This window comes from Helianthus annuus, chromosome 13 (genome assembly GCF_002127325.2).
Source record: "Helianthus annuus cultivar XRQ/B chromosome 13, HanXRQr2.0-SUNRISE, whole genome shotgun sequence".
NCBI lineage: Eukaryota > Viridiplantae > Streptophyta > Magnoliopsida > Asterales > Asteraceae > Helianthus > Helianthus annuus.
Genome location: NC_035445.2, coordinates 29,234,831 through 29,250,737, shown reverse-complemented (window position 1 = coordinate 29,250,737; position 15,907 = coordinate 29,234,831). Strand labels below are relative to the sequence as shown.

At 40.4% G+C, this 15,907-nt stretch overlaps 1 long non-coding RNA gene across 2 annotated transcripts; it reads left to right on the top strand.

Annotated features, from left to right (window-relative positions):
• The first annotated feature begins 848 nt into the window (after window positions 1–848).
• On the top strand, window positions 849–3,074 carry LOC110902518. Of its 2 annotated transcripts, XR_002571172.2 has the most exons (3): window positions 849–1,438; window positions 1,555–1,845; window positions 2,989–3,074. It is a non-coding gene; the product is annotated as an uncharacterized LOC110902518 (long non-coding RNA). The 2 variants fall into 2 exon arrangements; XR_002571171.1 differs by lacking the exon at window positions 2,989–3,074 and having other exon boundaries at window positions 1,555–1,968.
• The last annotated feature ends 12,833 nt before the right edge of the window (window positions 3,075–15,907 follow it).

Genomic DNA, 15,907 nt, shown 5'->3' with positions numbered 1-15,907 from the left:
GGTCATTCACTTTGGTATCATTCGGACTTACCTAGGAACGACACAACTCTGAGGAGATAACATAGACTAAATTTCGAGGACAAAATTTCTGCAACAGGGGGAGAATGTGACAACCGGTAATTAACGGCTTCTGATTACACGATTAACAAACGTTTAAGGTGATAATAAATAGTGTTTAAGGCACAAATTAACTTAATTTGGCTATTCGAATGCCTAGGAACGCCTATTTCGACTTTACAGTACGCGAATAATAATCTGCGAAAAACTGCGTAACGATAAACGATAACGATAACGAACTAATGCCGTACAAAATATTGACAACGCCAACAAATACAAAGTTTATACGTATAACTTATAGTTATGAATGTGGTTTTGCAAAATATTATCCTTTCGAAGGACACAAAGCGCAAACGTGAACGAAAAATGCGGAAACAGAAACGCACCGGCAATGAAACGGTAGCACTGGACTCAAGTTATGTCCCAATATTAATATATTATGATATATTTAAATTCTTTTTCGAATTTTAATATCCGCCGTTAGAAACGGATTGAAAAACGAACAAGAAACGACGAGCGAAAGAATTTTTACGCGTTTTAACTCAACCGACAAAATACGCGTCGAATATTGATTTCCGACGAATTTTTTAGTATTATTCGACTTAACATTATGATTTACTATGTTTACGAGTTCGGGATTCGTAAACGGGTCCGTAGGAGCTGACGGGCCACTTAAAAAATGCGGGATTGAGCTTGTGGGCCTTGGGCCCAAGCCCACCTAAAACACCACTTAACCTAACTATATAAGACTAAGCAAACCCTAAATCCCACTTATGTTTCAGCCGCTACCTCATGTTCTCTCTCAAAAGATGTTGTCTGCAACTCAAAACCACACACCCACCCCTCAAACAGCATCTCCTACCTCTCAAAACACTAAACTTCCTAACCTCCTTCTCGAAAATCCTACTGCAGATACATAAAAGCATACATCAAATATGAGCATCAGCATCTTCACAAATCTATAACTCACAAACCTCCTTCAAACACATAGTCAAACACCCCTTGCTCTCTCTCACTGACATCCGGCTACGGATCGGTGGCTCCGGCGTCGATTCCGACCGGTCAAACACGTATCCACACTCCATCATCTCTACACTACCCCACCCCCCACTCGTTTTCATCGGTCAAAAAGACACCACCACCCACGGGTGGTGAGCGGCGGCTGAGGAGAAAGAGAGAGCAAGAGAAGAGAGAGACACCGGCAGTGCGACGACGTGAATAGAGACGGAATGACGGTGCACGGCAGCGTGGAATCTTTTCAGCAGTGACAAAATTAGGAAGAAAGAGAGGGAACCGGAGAGAGGAGAGAACCGGCGGAGCCGATGCCGTCTCAAACGAAGGTGGAGCCGTCCCGTTTCGACGTTTCCTCGACATAACATCGGTAAACACCCACCTTGTTCCCCTGTTCTCTTTTAGCTCTTTGTTGAAGATTTTGTGAAGATGATGCTGATGTTGGTTAAACTACGGTTCGAATTTTAAGTTTATTTTTTTTGTCAGATTTGGTTCGAGACTCGGTCAAGGCAAGACAGCGGACAAACTTTGGCTTGGGTCAGCCTGGACAGATTCATTCCATTTCGACCCGGTTCACTCGCTCAAGACTTGGTTCGGTCCAGGTTTGGTTACGTTTCGAATCTAGTAAAACATAATTCAGATTTAACTCGGTTCTGACCCGTATTTTCGATTCAGGTTCGGGTCAACATAAGTCAACGACAGTCAACTCAGTCGACTTGGTCAACATCCGAGTCAAACTCGATCAACAGTAGTCAATCGCGGTCGAAACCAGACCCGGTAAAGTTTAGCGACGCGAAATTAGTATAGATTGTTATAGTTTCTAGATTTTTATACTACGCGAATCGAGCTCGATCGGTTAAAAGTTTATACATTAGTGATTTATTTACGATTCTTGCAAAATTTGCGAAAAGTTATATATATCTTGTTTGTTGATTTATTGGTGGAGTTTTGAAAAGAAAATACGACGACTTTATTTGTCGGGTTATTCGAAAAACAGAGGAAACTCTGCCCGATTTTTGTTAAAAACACGTACTAAAAAGCGTATTTATATGTATAAATGACACTTATCGGATTTCGAATACTTCTTATAAAATAAATATAAATATATATTTATTTGGCGGCGTTTACGAATTACAAACGAAGTTATAATGTTCGACGAATACTACTTACCTTATTCTAAACCACTAACACTCGAACCTTATTATAGTATTCCAAGACGCATTTAAAACTCGATTATTTTTACAAAATAAATACGATTATTTATATTTATTTCAAACCATCGATAATTCGAATGATTTTGAATATCTTTACAAAAAGAAATACAATGGTTCATACTTATTTTAAACGTTGACGATTCCGAATACTTTTAAAAAGGAGTATAATAATAAATATAACGTTATATTTGTTTCAAACGACGATTCGGAATTCTTATTTTAAACGTTTAGTATTCAAAAGAAATCATATGAGATAAATACAATTATTTATATGTATTTCGATCGTCTTGAGTCCGAGTATCCTTATCAAATGAATATATAGAGTTTAAATTCATTTCAAACATCCAGTTTTTGATATATAGATACATATGCATATATGTTTATTTGTCCCTATCTTACGAAGACTACAACGAGATATATCACTATCGACATACGTCCTTCTAATTCACAACGACTAACACGACTTCGTATCTATATATTTGATTGTAAACATAAATGTATATATATTCTAAAACACTCGAAAACTAAGTTGATCTCGAGACTTAGTTTTATCCAGAATATATAAGGGATTAAATAATCATCGATCGGTTATCCTAAGTCAAGATAACAATTACCTTAGGGTCGTTTAGTTAACGACTCGGTAGAGCTCGGACACGTAGTTTAACTACGTCTTTAAACTAGAAACTGATAAGTTATTCCCTGTTAGGAATACTATAGATGCACGCTAGCTGCATCACATTCATGGAATGATGCTACAGAATCACACTAAGCTAGCTTTAAACAGGAATATCCAGGTGAGTTCATAACCCCCACTTTTTACTGTTTCACATTTTTATAAATGTTTTTGGTGGTGGAAAGACATGCAAGTTTTGCAAAAACACAATGTTTCAATAAACAAAAATCACATGTTTTTAAACCATTTTGCAATGGGATTTCAACGAACTCAAATGGTTTACGAAAAGGTTTAAGCTAAACATACCGGTTCTTACAACAATACAAGGTTTTCGAAACATGCATGAGTTTCAATGACGTGGGCAAAGGCCCAATAAACTAGGTATATAGCTATGGAATTAGATGATAACAGATCACTGTGCGTAAGTAGGAGGATGACATTAGTAACCATTAATCACGTAGTGACCAAGGTGTAAAAGGTATAGATCTATCGAGTTTGAGGCGCGCTCCACTCCGGGTTTGTTAACCCTTTATGAGTACTTTTGTGATCCCAATTGATAACAAAGTTGTCTCGGTTTGGTTACTTACTTATGGCATAGGTCAGTGTATTAGCTACACACTGATTGATCCTTAGATTTCATAAGTATCCTACATACTATGATTTCAATACCGGTTTACAAAGATAACAGAAAACATTTCAATACCGGTTTACATAGATAACAGAAATCATTTCAATACCAGTTTACAGATACGACAGAAGACATTTCATTACTGGTTTACAAACCCAACAGTTACATGTATCGGTTTATAAACATAACAGAAAACATTTCGTTACCGATATACAAAGACGACATTTCAAATGCTTTGAGATATTAAGATCTCACAAACCGATTTTTCAAATGCAAGATTTCAAGTGTTTTAAAACACATTTGATACAAAACAAACAAACTATTAACTCGCTCAACTTTATGTTGACATTCTCGCATGTTCTTTCTTAGGTTGCATTTTCAAAACCATGGAACAGTTGAATAGGAGAACCCATGGGAATTCGAGTACTTAGCAGGCGTTCAATTTCTAGAAGTCTTAGCTTATTTGCTTCTATTGTGTAGTGAAGATACCAGTCCAGTCACGCCAACTCTGATTTTTCGGGGGGTGGCAAAGAAAGCTTGGTATTCCTTGCGGAGATACTTGCTAGCTTGGACACACGACATGAGTTGGAGTTTCCTCGACGCGACTTCACCGTAGACACACAAGAGATCACCATTAGCAAGCGAGAAGTGAATCCTCTTATCAAAACAAACAACTTCAGTACGATTCTCACAAAGAAAATCCATGCCTACTATGATGTCAAAACTACCGAGCTGCATCGGAATAAGGTCGATAGGAAAGATGTGATTGTTGAGTTCGAGAGTACAATCATGAAGAATAGAATTGACAGCGACGGTTCTTCCGGTGGCAACTTCAACATCGAATGACGAAGGGAGATGGGTGCGCTTACGATTAAGGAGCTTTTCGAATTCTAACGACAGAAAACAGTTATCGGCTCTAGTATCAAATAATCACGAAGCATATATACCATTCACAAGGAACGCACCATTGACCACATTGTTTTCGGCTTGAGCTTGACGGACGTTGATGTTGAAAGTAAGTCTGCGGGCTGCTTGCTGCTGCTGCTGTTGTTGTTGTTGGGGCTGCTGCTGTTGTGGCTCTTACTTCACCACTCGATTCGGGCATATGTTTGCGAAGTGGTTGGGATCGCCACACGCAAAGCAAGCTCTAGCGTGAATCGTGGGTGCCGGAGCCGCTTGTTGGCCTTGAGGAGCAGGAAGTAGAGCTTGTTGAGCAGGAGCTTGACCTTGAGCTGGAGCTGGAGCTTGACGTGGACCTGTACGACAGTTGGCGGTGAAATGGCCGTACATGTTGCAATGCACACAGTATCTGCAAGTGATTCCCACTGGGTAGTGATAGATACAAGTAGGGCAAGCTGGGTGAGGTCCAGTGTATGCACGCTTAGCCAGCGGTGCATGGGTAGCCGGTGCCGCTACTTGGCGGTGTTGAGGCTGCTGTTGAGCAGGTACTGACTGGAGCGGGGCGGCAACAGTGACAGCGCAATTCTTGCTACTGTTGTTGTTGTTGTTCTTCTTCTTCCTCTTGCGACGAGAGGACTTTGAAGATTGTGGTGCGGCGGGGGTTTCAGCGGTTGAAGCAGCGGTGACTTGATGCAGATTCTTGGAGGCTTTATCCCAGTAACCAGCCTTGACTCACTTGTCGTTGATCTCAGCAGCGAGTAAGAAGGTTTCCTCAATCGTTGACGTCTTCGCAGCTTGAACGAAGTCAGCCACGCAATCCGGAAGAGCACGGATATACTTCTTGATGGTGATTTCCGGCGTAGAGACTTGACCTGGACAGATTATGCTTAGCTGCTTGAAGCGAGCTGTCAAACCAGCGTTGTCGCCATCCTTCTGCTTGAGATGCCAAAACTCATCCTCCAACTTTTGAAGCTCGTGAGGAGGGCAAAACTCTTTCATCATCAAGTCCTTCAACTCGTCCCATGTAAGCCCGTAAGCTGCATTATTTACACGCTTGTTTCTCTCGGCGGTCCACCAGTCCAGCGCCCTAGACGGTAGCGTTAACAGTGCAGAGATTGTCGGGACATTTGCTTTGGCGCAGGGTGACTTCAATAGAATCAAACCATTGAAACATGGCGGTAGGACCATCTTCGCCGGTAAATTCTTTAGGACCGCAAGCTTTGAACTGCTTGAAGCTAAAAGCATACTTAGGTGAATCAGTCCGAGACTCTTCAGACGACTTGTTGCCATTTTCATTCAACTCACTAATGATCTGCGGAACCACTTTCGTTATCTGCTTAGCGACGAGTGAAGCGATACGCTTGTCTTCATGATTGCGGCGAGCAGATTGGGAGTGAAACGATCCAAATGACGACATTGTCTGCAACAGACATCGCCATAGGACTCAGACACAATTCGATTAATTTCCTAGTATAGTCTAGGGAATTCTCCAAAAGCCACTTTATAAAGCACAGGAACACGTCGAATCGCGTAAACACATAAGCACATAGTCACAGAAGCACATAAGCACGTAAGCACAGAAGCATGTAAGCACGTATTCACCTACACATATTGCATGTATTCACCCATCATTCAAAATCTGTGAGTTCGAGAATAGCGATTGCGATTAGCGAGTACACACCGAGTAACATAGCGAATAGCATAGCATAAGCGAGTAACATGGCATGCGATAAATCCACATGTAGTAGCGATTTGTTAACATTTTGAGATAGATGTGCAGTGCGAGTGGTGTGTGTCGATCATAACGAAAAGACAAAAGCGTATAAATCACCAAAATTGAAACATATAAACAGGTAAAATCACACAAAACACATAAAATTCCACATAAAACGACAAATATTAGAGTCAGCAGTTGCGGGCTCAAAATCGAAACACATGAAATCAGCGATTGCGAGCTTGAAATCTGTTGGTGCAGTTGTCTGTCGACTACAGCTTAGTTCGAGTCTTAGGTTAGGGCTGATTGTATCATGCACGGAAATCGAGAAATCATGTTTTAATCATGGTTCCGCTCATATGTCACTAAGGGGTTTCGCTTATGTGTCATTAGGTTAGTTCCGCTTTTGTGACATGGTAGTTTCACTTATTTGTCAATGTAAAGGTTTCGCTCTTGTGAGCATGTCTGTATAAGCGAAACCTCAAGCCTATATAAAGGGGTCGAATGAGCGAAACTAAGTAGCAGTTTAGTGGTGGTCTTGTATGGTACGGTGAAGCCCTGCCAGTTTGTCTCCAGCGCTTGTATATTGTTAGCAGATCAATAAAAGAGATGTTAAATAGCGAAATCAAGCTAAACAAAGACTGAATCAATGAATTCCGCCTCTGATTCAGTCTGAGAACTCTTCTGGTCGACTCGTCAGGTCGTATAACATTCCTACAAAATCGAAGATAGATTGTCTAAGGCTTGATAGACGTTGACTACCCAAAGTGATTTGACTATTCTCAAGGACTTTAAGTATACGTTTTGGCCTAATAGACGCTCTATCACCGACATACGGTGAATGGCACACATCCGTTCGGTTATTTACGCAACTCGAGTCGTTGGAATTCATCGAGACTTTGGTGAGAGTTTTGTAAAACAAAAATGGGGAATGGAACGAGTCATCAAGGTTCAGGTTTCACCCCTAACTTAGCGACTACATTCCTGTTTGTGTGATAGAATCACGAGATGTGAGAGAGAAGTTTGCGTCGAAGTACGGATTTCACTCCTGGTTCAACGCAATTTCTCGTGTTTATAGAAAAATGCGGGTCGAACAAGTGATCTGAACGAGAGTTTATGGTTTTCACACCTAATCTCGATCCAATCACTCGTTTATTTTCGAAAATAGTGCAGTGTGACTGCCTTAGGAAAGGCAGTGTGATAGTATAGCATAAGTGCGAGTCGATCGAGAGATAGCAATAAGCTCGCATGTAACCCCTAACGGGTTCGCACAAGGTTGTCTGTTGGTACTTCGACTATAAACTAGATCGTTTCTAAGACATCGACCCGGACTAGGTCGAGTCTTGCCTAATTCCCTATAGTTATGGCTCTGATACCAATCTGTCACACCCCAACCGATGACGGAAACATCGGGGCATGGCACTGAGCGAAACAGATTGTCAAGAGAAATTCCATAACAACTAAATTGCCGGATATTTAATATTATGTCCCATACCATAACCTACCAAGCAATTAAATTATTACAGACATAGATATCCTCAAAACAAAACATGTTCTGACAACTCAGATTTAATCAAATAAATTGTCTTTGTTTCTAGACTCTCCTACTCGGTTCCAAGAAAGCAAGCAACATCCTAGCATCTCAAACACCTGTCACATACGTTAAAATAATGTCAACACACATAGTGTAAAGGTGAGCATACAAGTTTAATAGTATAATAGAGTTCGAAATCATTTACGCATAACAAGCATGTAACATGTAACAAAGTGAAAGCCAGTAGGTTATCGACAGAGGAATATGCACAGACGTGACTGCGAATTGTAGAATGCGCAACACATATCCCCACTGGGACACGTGAAGTAAAGCCCTTAACAACCCTTGTCCACAACATGTGCTAAGTCCAAACTATAGTACTATCGTTGCTAAGGTGTCAGACAACAATCACTGTGTTAACATAACATACAAGCATTCATCGAATAACACGTAGCATGCAATAACGGTCAGCGTATAAATAGTGTTTGCTTGTGTGTCGATTGTGATTTAGAATAAGTAACGTATGTAACACCCAAAAGTGCGTTAAGCAAAAAGGGTTCGAGTATACTCACAGATAGCGTTTAAGTTAATAAACACTGTCTTGGATTGAAGTGAGCGCTGAGAGATTAGCCTAAACAGTTAACAATAGCATAAATGATGAGTGGCGCGTTAAACGGTGAAAATGACTAAGTGTCGGATGGTTATCCAATCGGATGGCTGTCTGATCGGTTGGCCATTCGATCGGATGTCAATCCGTTCAGACGGTCATCCGATTGGATGGCCATTCGATTGGATTGACATTCGTTTGGTAAGGATGTGTTTGTGTATGATGGCTTTGAAGTTTTCGTTGTAGCATTTTGAAAACAGAGAAGTATCTCTACCCTTTAGGTCGATCAGTTGAACGATCGTTCGATCGGATAGCGATCCGATTGGCAGGATACTTAGTGAGAACAAGTTCACAGCCGGATTGTCACTTGATCGGATAGCAATCCGATCGGTTGGCAATCCGTTAGTTACTGATGATCTTTGAAAATTATGAAAATGGTTAAGTGTCGAAGTTCCAAATGTCACATGGTCGGATGGTCGTTCGATCGGATGGCTATCCGATCGGATGGTCAATCCGTTCGACGTTTAGATCTTTGAAAAGTTGAATAAAAAGTTAAGTGTGGAACCAAATGCAATCCGATCGGATAGTTGTTCGGTCGGATGGCAATCCGATCAGATGGCTATCCGATCGGGCAGCAATCCATCCCAACGAACCTGATCGTCTTGAACTTGATTATTTTTGAAAGTCTTGCAGTTTGATCGAGATGGTATGATAGCGTACAAAACTACGGAACCTCGTCAAGTTCCAAGTCGTTCAATCGGACATAAATCACCCTAATCCGATCAGTTGACTGTTCCTTGACGGTTGTTCATGTTTATCCCGAAATCGGTTGTCTCGTTGATAGGATTCTGGTCTCACACCGACGCATCACTAGAGAAGAGTAGAAGGCCTGAATGAGCTCTGATTCTATCGGTTTTGAGTGCATTGAGTGTAAAAGAGTTGAAAGAAAGTTGGAAATCCATCTTTCAATCCTTTTAACCATGAATATGTGTAGATCTATGTGAGAACATTGTTTAATCATGTGGAAATCCTTCAGATCTGGGTTGTTCTTGGTGGAATGAGGCCAAAACTTGAAGTTCATAAGAACTCCATGATGACATCACCCTAGAACACCTCAAATCCATTGATTTCACGGTTAAAAGTCGAGATTTGAAAGAGAAAATGATGAAGAAGTGCGTGTACATCATAGAAGTACAAGATTTAGGTTGAAAACTTACAAGAATCGCGGGAAATCAAGAGAAAGAAGGTCTTGAGTGCGGCTGGTCGAGAGAGAGAGCTGTCACATCAAGTGATGTGACAGGATGGGTATTTATAGGTTGCCAAAAAGAGAAAGGGAGTGCAAGGGATGCACCTCGATTGGATGGCCATTCGATCGAGTGGCTCTGACAAGTTGCGATTTGGCGTTTCGTGTCACGTGTTGGACGTTGCGATGCGTTTAAGCGAGTTTCGATGCGATAGGTTAATAATAAACATACAAATACTATATCTAACATACAATCACTATAAATAACTTGCGTTTAGCGTTTGCGATTAAGTTGCGTTGCGATAGAGTTGCGATTACGTTTCGATTAATTACCACACACATATAGTAAACATGCACAAGTAACACATAAGTAACACACACATGTAAAACAATATTCAGAATCTATCAATCAAGGCGCGAATGCGATAGCAATGTGATTAGCGATAAAGCGATAAAACATGCGATAAACATCGATTAAATCTCGATTATTAGTAGATACTCCACATAATACAACTAAAGCAATTAAAATAAAAGATTCGATTACAAGTCAAAGAAGTCAAAACAGTAGTTGAGCAAGGAGTGACAGATCGCAATTAGCAATCTTTTCTTCCTTTGACTTCAATCTTGGCTTTGACTTAGACTTTCATAACACGGGGTGTTACAAATTCTACCAAATCCCAAACTTCATTTATTCAAGCTCATCAATCATTGCTTTATTCCATTCAGAAGACAGATCACTGCTAATGGCTTCATTATATAAGATAGGATCATTGAGCTTTCTGGCATCTATTTCAGTCAGGTAGGTAACATAATCATCCCAATTAGTAGGCCTTGTAGGCCTAGATGACCTCCTGAGTTGATTATCGGGTTCAGCGTTGTCTTAGTTTTGAGCGTTTGATGTGCCTTCGTTATGAGGTATAATGGGTTCTGATTGTGGAGGTAAATTTTGAGTTGGTAAAGTAACTTCAGGTGCAGTTGTTGCATTGGGTACAAGAGGAGTAAATGGAGTAATGGTAAGCGACGAGTCCCCCCCCCCCCCGCGTCTTGTACTTCTTGCAATTCTTTGTAAGGGTTGGTACTGTTCCCACTAACCTTCAAATATTCTAGGAACACAACACGCTTGGTTTCAACAATACGGGTGACATGTAACGCCCTGCGTTTCGAAACTTCTATCTTTTTGGAAAGTCTCATTGTACTTCCTACCTTGTGACGCTTGTAATCTTGAGACGATCGATCATAATGAGAATTGAAACTATTTGAATCTTACTTGTGTTAAACCATGTGAAACTTTTACTCTATAGGATGCTTATGTGATGCTTTTGTGATATGAATCTTGACTCTTGTAATACTTTGAATCTCGACTTTTGTGATGTTGGAAACTTGACACTTGTTATGCTTGATAGTACTTACTAAGCAAGAAACTAGCTTAAACGCAAACCTGAAACATGTGAAACTTATGTTATTTTAATACTGCATACAATGACTACTCACCATAATACGCAATGCAACACATAATCTAGCTCATAAAACGAACCAAAGACGGAAAACTAGCAAACGGAAATCGGTTGTCCGAATGGACGTTCGATCGGATGACCATCCGACCGGATGGCCATTCGACCGGAAAGCCATCCGATCCCTTGCACTTCTCCACCGACTAGCTGTCACTATCACCTATAAATAGGAACCTTGTCCCTTCATTCTCACGTTTACACTCTGCCATTCGACCACACGCACTCTCAGTCACTTTAATCGAGATTCAAGGCCATTCTGTAAGTATTTCTCCTCAAATCCTGTACAACCTTCATCGTTTATCACTTCTACACCATACTCCTCATCAAAATCACACGAACACTTCAACATCTTCTGAAAAACCAGCTGATTTTGACCTCTTGAAGGTGGTTTCCACTCAGTTGTTTATGCAAACTGTTGTGGAGCACCATTTAACCAAGATCGACCCTAGATCTAAAGGATTTTCACAACTTTTATAAAAAAACTAAAGGAATCTCACACTTTTACACCATATCTGACAGAATTTCACATGTTTTCAACTCAGATCTTACAAACTTCACGTTTTACAACTAATTTCCGAGCTTTTCTCCAATCTTTATACAAAACATCAGTGAAATCAGACTCAAACAGACTCTCGACTCGTTCCTTAGTTGAAAGTCGGCTTGAAAACTGAATTTCCACTGGAGACCGGGCCGATTGACGGATCCCACATGAAACTCCATCTGAAACAGCTCATCGATTCGAAAGGGGTGATACCCATCCGATCGAACGAGCTGGGTTGGGTAGGTTTCTGTTGTTCAACAAGTCGTCACGCTGTCTCCTTTAACTCGAAACTTAGAAAATTTCACGAAACTTCACTCATTGACCATCTGTCCGAATGGCCATCCGATGATCTGATTATGATGACACATGTTGTTTGTTTACAGGACACTATGATCAAAACATTGAAAACTTTAACAGTTCACAAACACCCACTGTTCGAATAGCCATCCGTTCGAATGGCCATCCGATCGGATGGAGCCCATCCGTTCGAATGGTTATCCGTCTGGATGACCATCCGTCCAGATGGCCATCCGCCCAGGTAGTCCATCAGACACTTTAACTTGATTTTCGCACTATTCGACACTCTGTTCCCGACCAGGTCAGCACTTAGAGGACTTATGCTCTGTTCCCCGCACGCAGGCTGATCCAGCGCTCCCTTCGATCCAATTAGGTAGTGTTTAGTTCTAAGCACCCACTGTGAGTATACTCGATCCCTTTTTGTTTTAACACTTTTGGGATGCAACGTGTAGTCTATATCAAGACACTTGACACTTATTTGAAACATACTCTATCCGTATTAAACATAGAAACATGATACTTGTGATACTTGAGACTTTATGCTATGTGAACGTTTGATTCTTATGTGTAGCTCGCCTTAACAATTGTAGCGCTAACGTTTGATTCTTATGTGTAGCTCGCCTTAACAATTGTAGCGCTATAGGGGTACTCTCCTTGAGTCTTGGGAGTTTTGTTAAGTTTTTGATTCTTTGATGACGACTTTCGCTCAGCAGTGTTTATATTTTGCATGAGATTTACCCTCAAGTCAGGAGTGACTTCCAAACCTTGAAGGGACATTTCCATTTCATAATCTAGTAGGTCTTGTCTTTTGATAAGTACCAACAATATTAGGGGACGATGTTACCAAGTTAGAGGTGAAACTCACATCTTGATAACTAGTCCCACTCTTTGATTTGCAGTCTCGCCAAAGTCTCGAATTTTCCCAATCGATTAAGGACATGTAGTGACCGAAAGGACAAATATAGTAGGCCTAACATCGATGAACGTATTTGTCTAAGTAGGCCAAAGCGCGATACCTTAACTTGAAAGGGTTTCGATTTACTTTGGTTAGTCAACGTTTCTCTACCCAAAACAATCCTATGTTTTATGAGCCTATCTTTTATGTTATCTCGATTTACATGTGGTTTTATACTTAATACTCTTTTAACTGTTACACGAATCGCACCTATCTCCGCAATCTAAAACAATAATAATAATCTCTCGAGAACGAACTAAATTTGTGATGCTTTATTCATTCGTATTATGCTACATGGAAGTCTAGATTAAACTATGAGAAACATGTTGAACGTTTTATGCTGTGTGAAACAACTTGATTAAACAATGTGAAACATGTTGAACGTTTTGTGATGTGTGAAACAACTTGAGTCTTTTATGCAAACATGTGAAACTTTATGCTACGTGTTCGTGAAACTATACTATTTAAACAAAACATTATGATCGAGTCTCACCCGATCCTTAATCTGACTCTTTAGACGTCATCAAGTCGTATCTCCAACCCACAAAAAAGGTCAAAGGCCAACACCCAGAAGAAGATGATGTCTTTTATGGCCGACCAGATTGCACGCATTGTTCCCAAGATTGTCACTGAAATCCAGGGATCAAACACTCCTCCCTCATCTGTTGACTCGAAAGCGGTCCAGCCTAAGCCTATGAGCTTCAACTACAAACACTCCTCCCAAGATTGCCCCGATGTTTCCGCCATCGGTTGGGGTGTGACATGACATGGGAAGGACAATAAAAACTATAACCCTTTGAGTGATCAGGATACCCGATAAAGAAACAGGTAACTGTTTTAGCGTTAAGTTTCCTTAGGAAAGGATTATAGAGTTTTGCTTCAACAATGCAGCCCCATACTTTCATATATTTAAGACTCGATTTCCTTCCTGTCCAAAGTTCATAAGGAGTTTTAGTGACAGACTTAGAAGGAACTCTATTGAGTATATGAACAGCTGCTTTTAACGCTTCAGTCCAGAGGAATAATGGTAAATTAGTATTGGCTAACATACTGCGCACCATGTTCATTAGGGTACGGTTTCTTCGTTCAGCGACACCGTTCTGCTGAGGTGTACCAGGCATGGTGTATTGGTTCATAATCCCCTGACCCTTACAAAACTCATAAAATGGACTAGGAGCTTGACCCACATCAGTATGTCTTCCATAATAATCACCACCTCTATCTGATCTCACAACTTTAGTTTTTACGATCTAGCTCCTTTTCAACTTCATCTTTATAATCTTTAAAAGTTGTAAGAGATTCAAATTTTTCCTTAATGAGATACAAGTACATGTAATGAGAATAATCATCAATGAAAGTGATAAATGAAGTATGTCCAGTGATGCCAAATGATTTGGTAAGGACCACTAATGTCAGTATGAATGAGTTCTAATAAATTAGAGCTCCTAGTGGCACCTTTCTTATTCGCTAATGTCATTTTACCTTTAAGACATTTGACACATGTTCTAAAATCAGTGAAATCGAGAGGAGGTAAGACTTCATCCTTCACGAGACGATTTAATCGTTCTCTTGAGATGTGGCCTAAACGTTGATGCCACAACATGGATGAAGTCTCTAAGTCTCGTTTCAGTTTCATCTTTGTGATTGACTCATTAATATTATATGACAACAAAGATTTGGAAAAATCATCATCTAGTTCTAATCTATAGAGACCACCATCCAGAATGCCAGTACTGTAAACAACGGAATCATAGATAATAGAGAGTTTATGATGACCATGGGAAACAATAAAACCGTCCATGTCTAACTTTGGTCCTGATACAAGGTTCCGAGTTACCTCAGGAAAATATAAGGTATCATAAAGTTTAATACATAAACCAGTTTTCAAAAATAATTGTAATGTTCCTATGGCCTTCACTTCTAATTCCTGATCATCCCCAACTTTAAGTGTTCTTTAGTTTCTTCCCAGCTTCTGGATTGAAAGGAATCCCTGAGTAGAATTGGTTACATGAACTATAGAACCAGAATCAAACCACCAAGAATTAGCAGGAACATTTAAATTATAGGACTCAAGTATCATGAAAAAATCATTACCTTTCTTAGCCAGCCACTCCTTGAAGTCAGGGCATTCCTTCTGCTTATGTCCCGTCTTCTTACAAAACTTGCAGTATGGTTTGCCTAAGGAGTTCTTAGAGCTGGAAGGTGCACTTGTATTAGGATTAGGCTTTTGGACCTTGGAAGCATCCCATCTTTGATAATTGTTCTTCCTCTTCTTAGAGTTGTAGGTGGTGAAGTTAGCAACACTAGTAGTGCGATCCATCTTCATACGCTCTTCCTCCTGTACGCACATAGCGACCAGCTCACTCATCGTCCATTTGTCCTTCTGAGTGTTGTAATTGATCTTGAATTTTTCAAAGGATGAAGGAAGCAAAGTAATCATGAAATGAACGAGGAAACCATCACTGATTTCCGTTTCTAGCCCCTTCAGCTTATTGGCCATGTCATTCATCATCATGAAGTGTTCGCGAATGCCACTCCTCCCATCATACTTAGTTGTCACCAGCTTGAGGATAAGAGTACTAGCGTGTGCTTTAGATGTCCCCTTGAATTGCACCTCCACAGAAGCCAGATAGGTTTTAGCATCTTCAGAATCAGCCAATCAGGAATGGCTCCTCTGATTGCATTGCTTATGGACTGCTTCATAAACATGAGAGACATGCGGTTATACCTAGTCCATTTTTCATAAGTCAACTGCTCAGCAATAGTACTTTGAGGAGTAAGGTCCGCTGGCTTATTCTCTCTCAGAGCATAATCGAAGTCTAGCAATCCAAGCGTAAGCATGAGGGTGTCCTTCCATGCAGCAAAGTTATCACCAGTCAAAGGTGGAATCCCGCAATTGGGTGCTGATAGTCAGTGATGGAACCAGAAACTTTTAATTGGGGGGTCGTAGTTGAAAATTTTCCAAGTTCGCTATTATACACTAAATATCACTATTAATTCGACTTTTCTCAATCTGTATTGT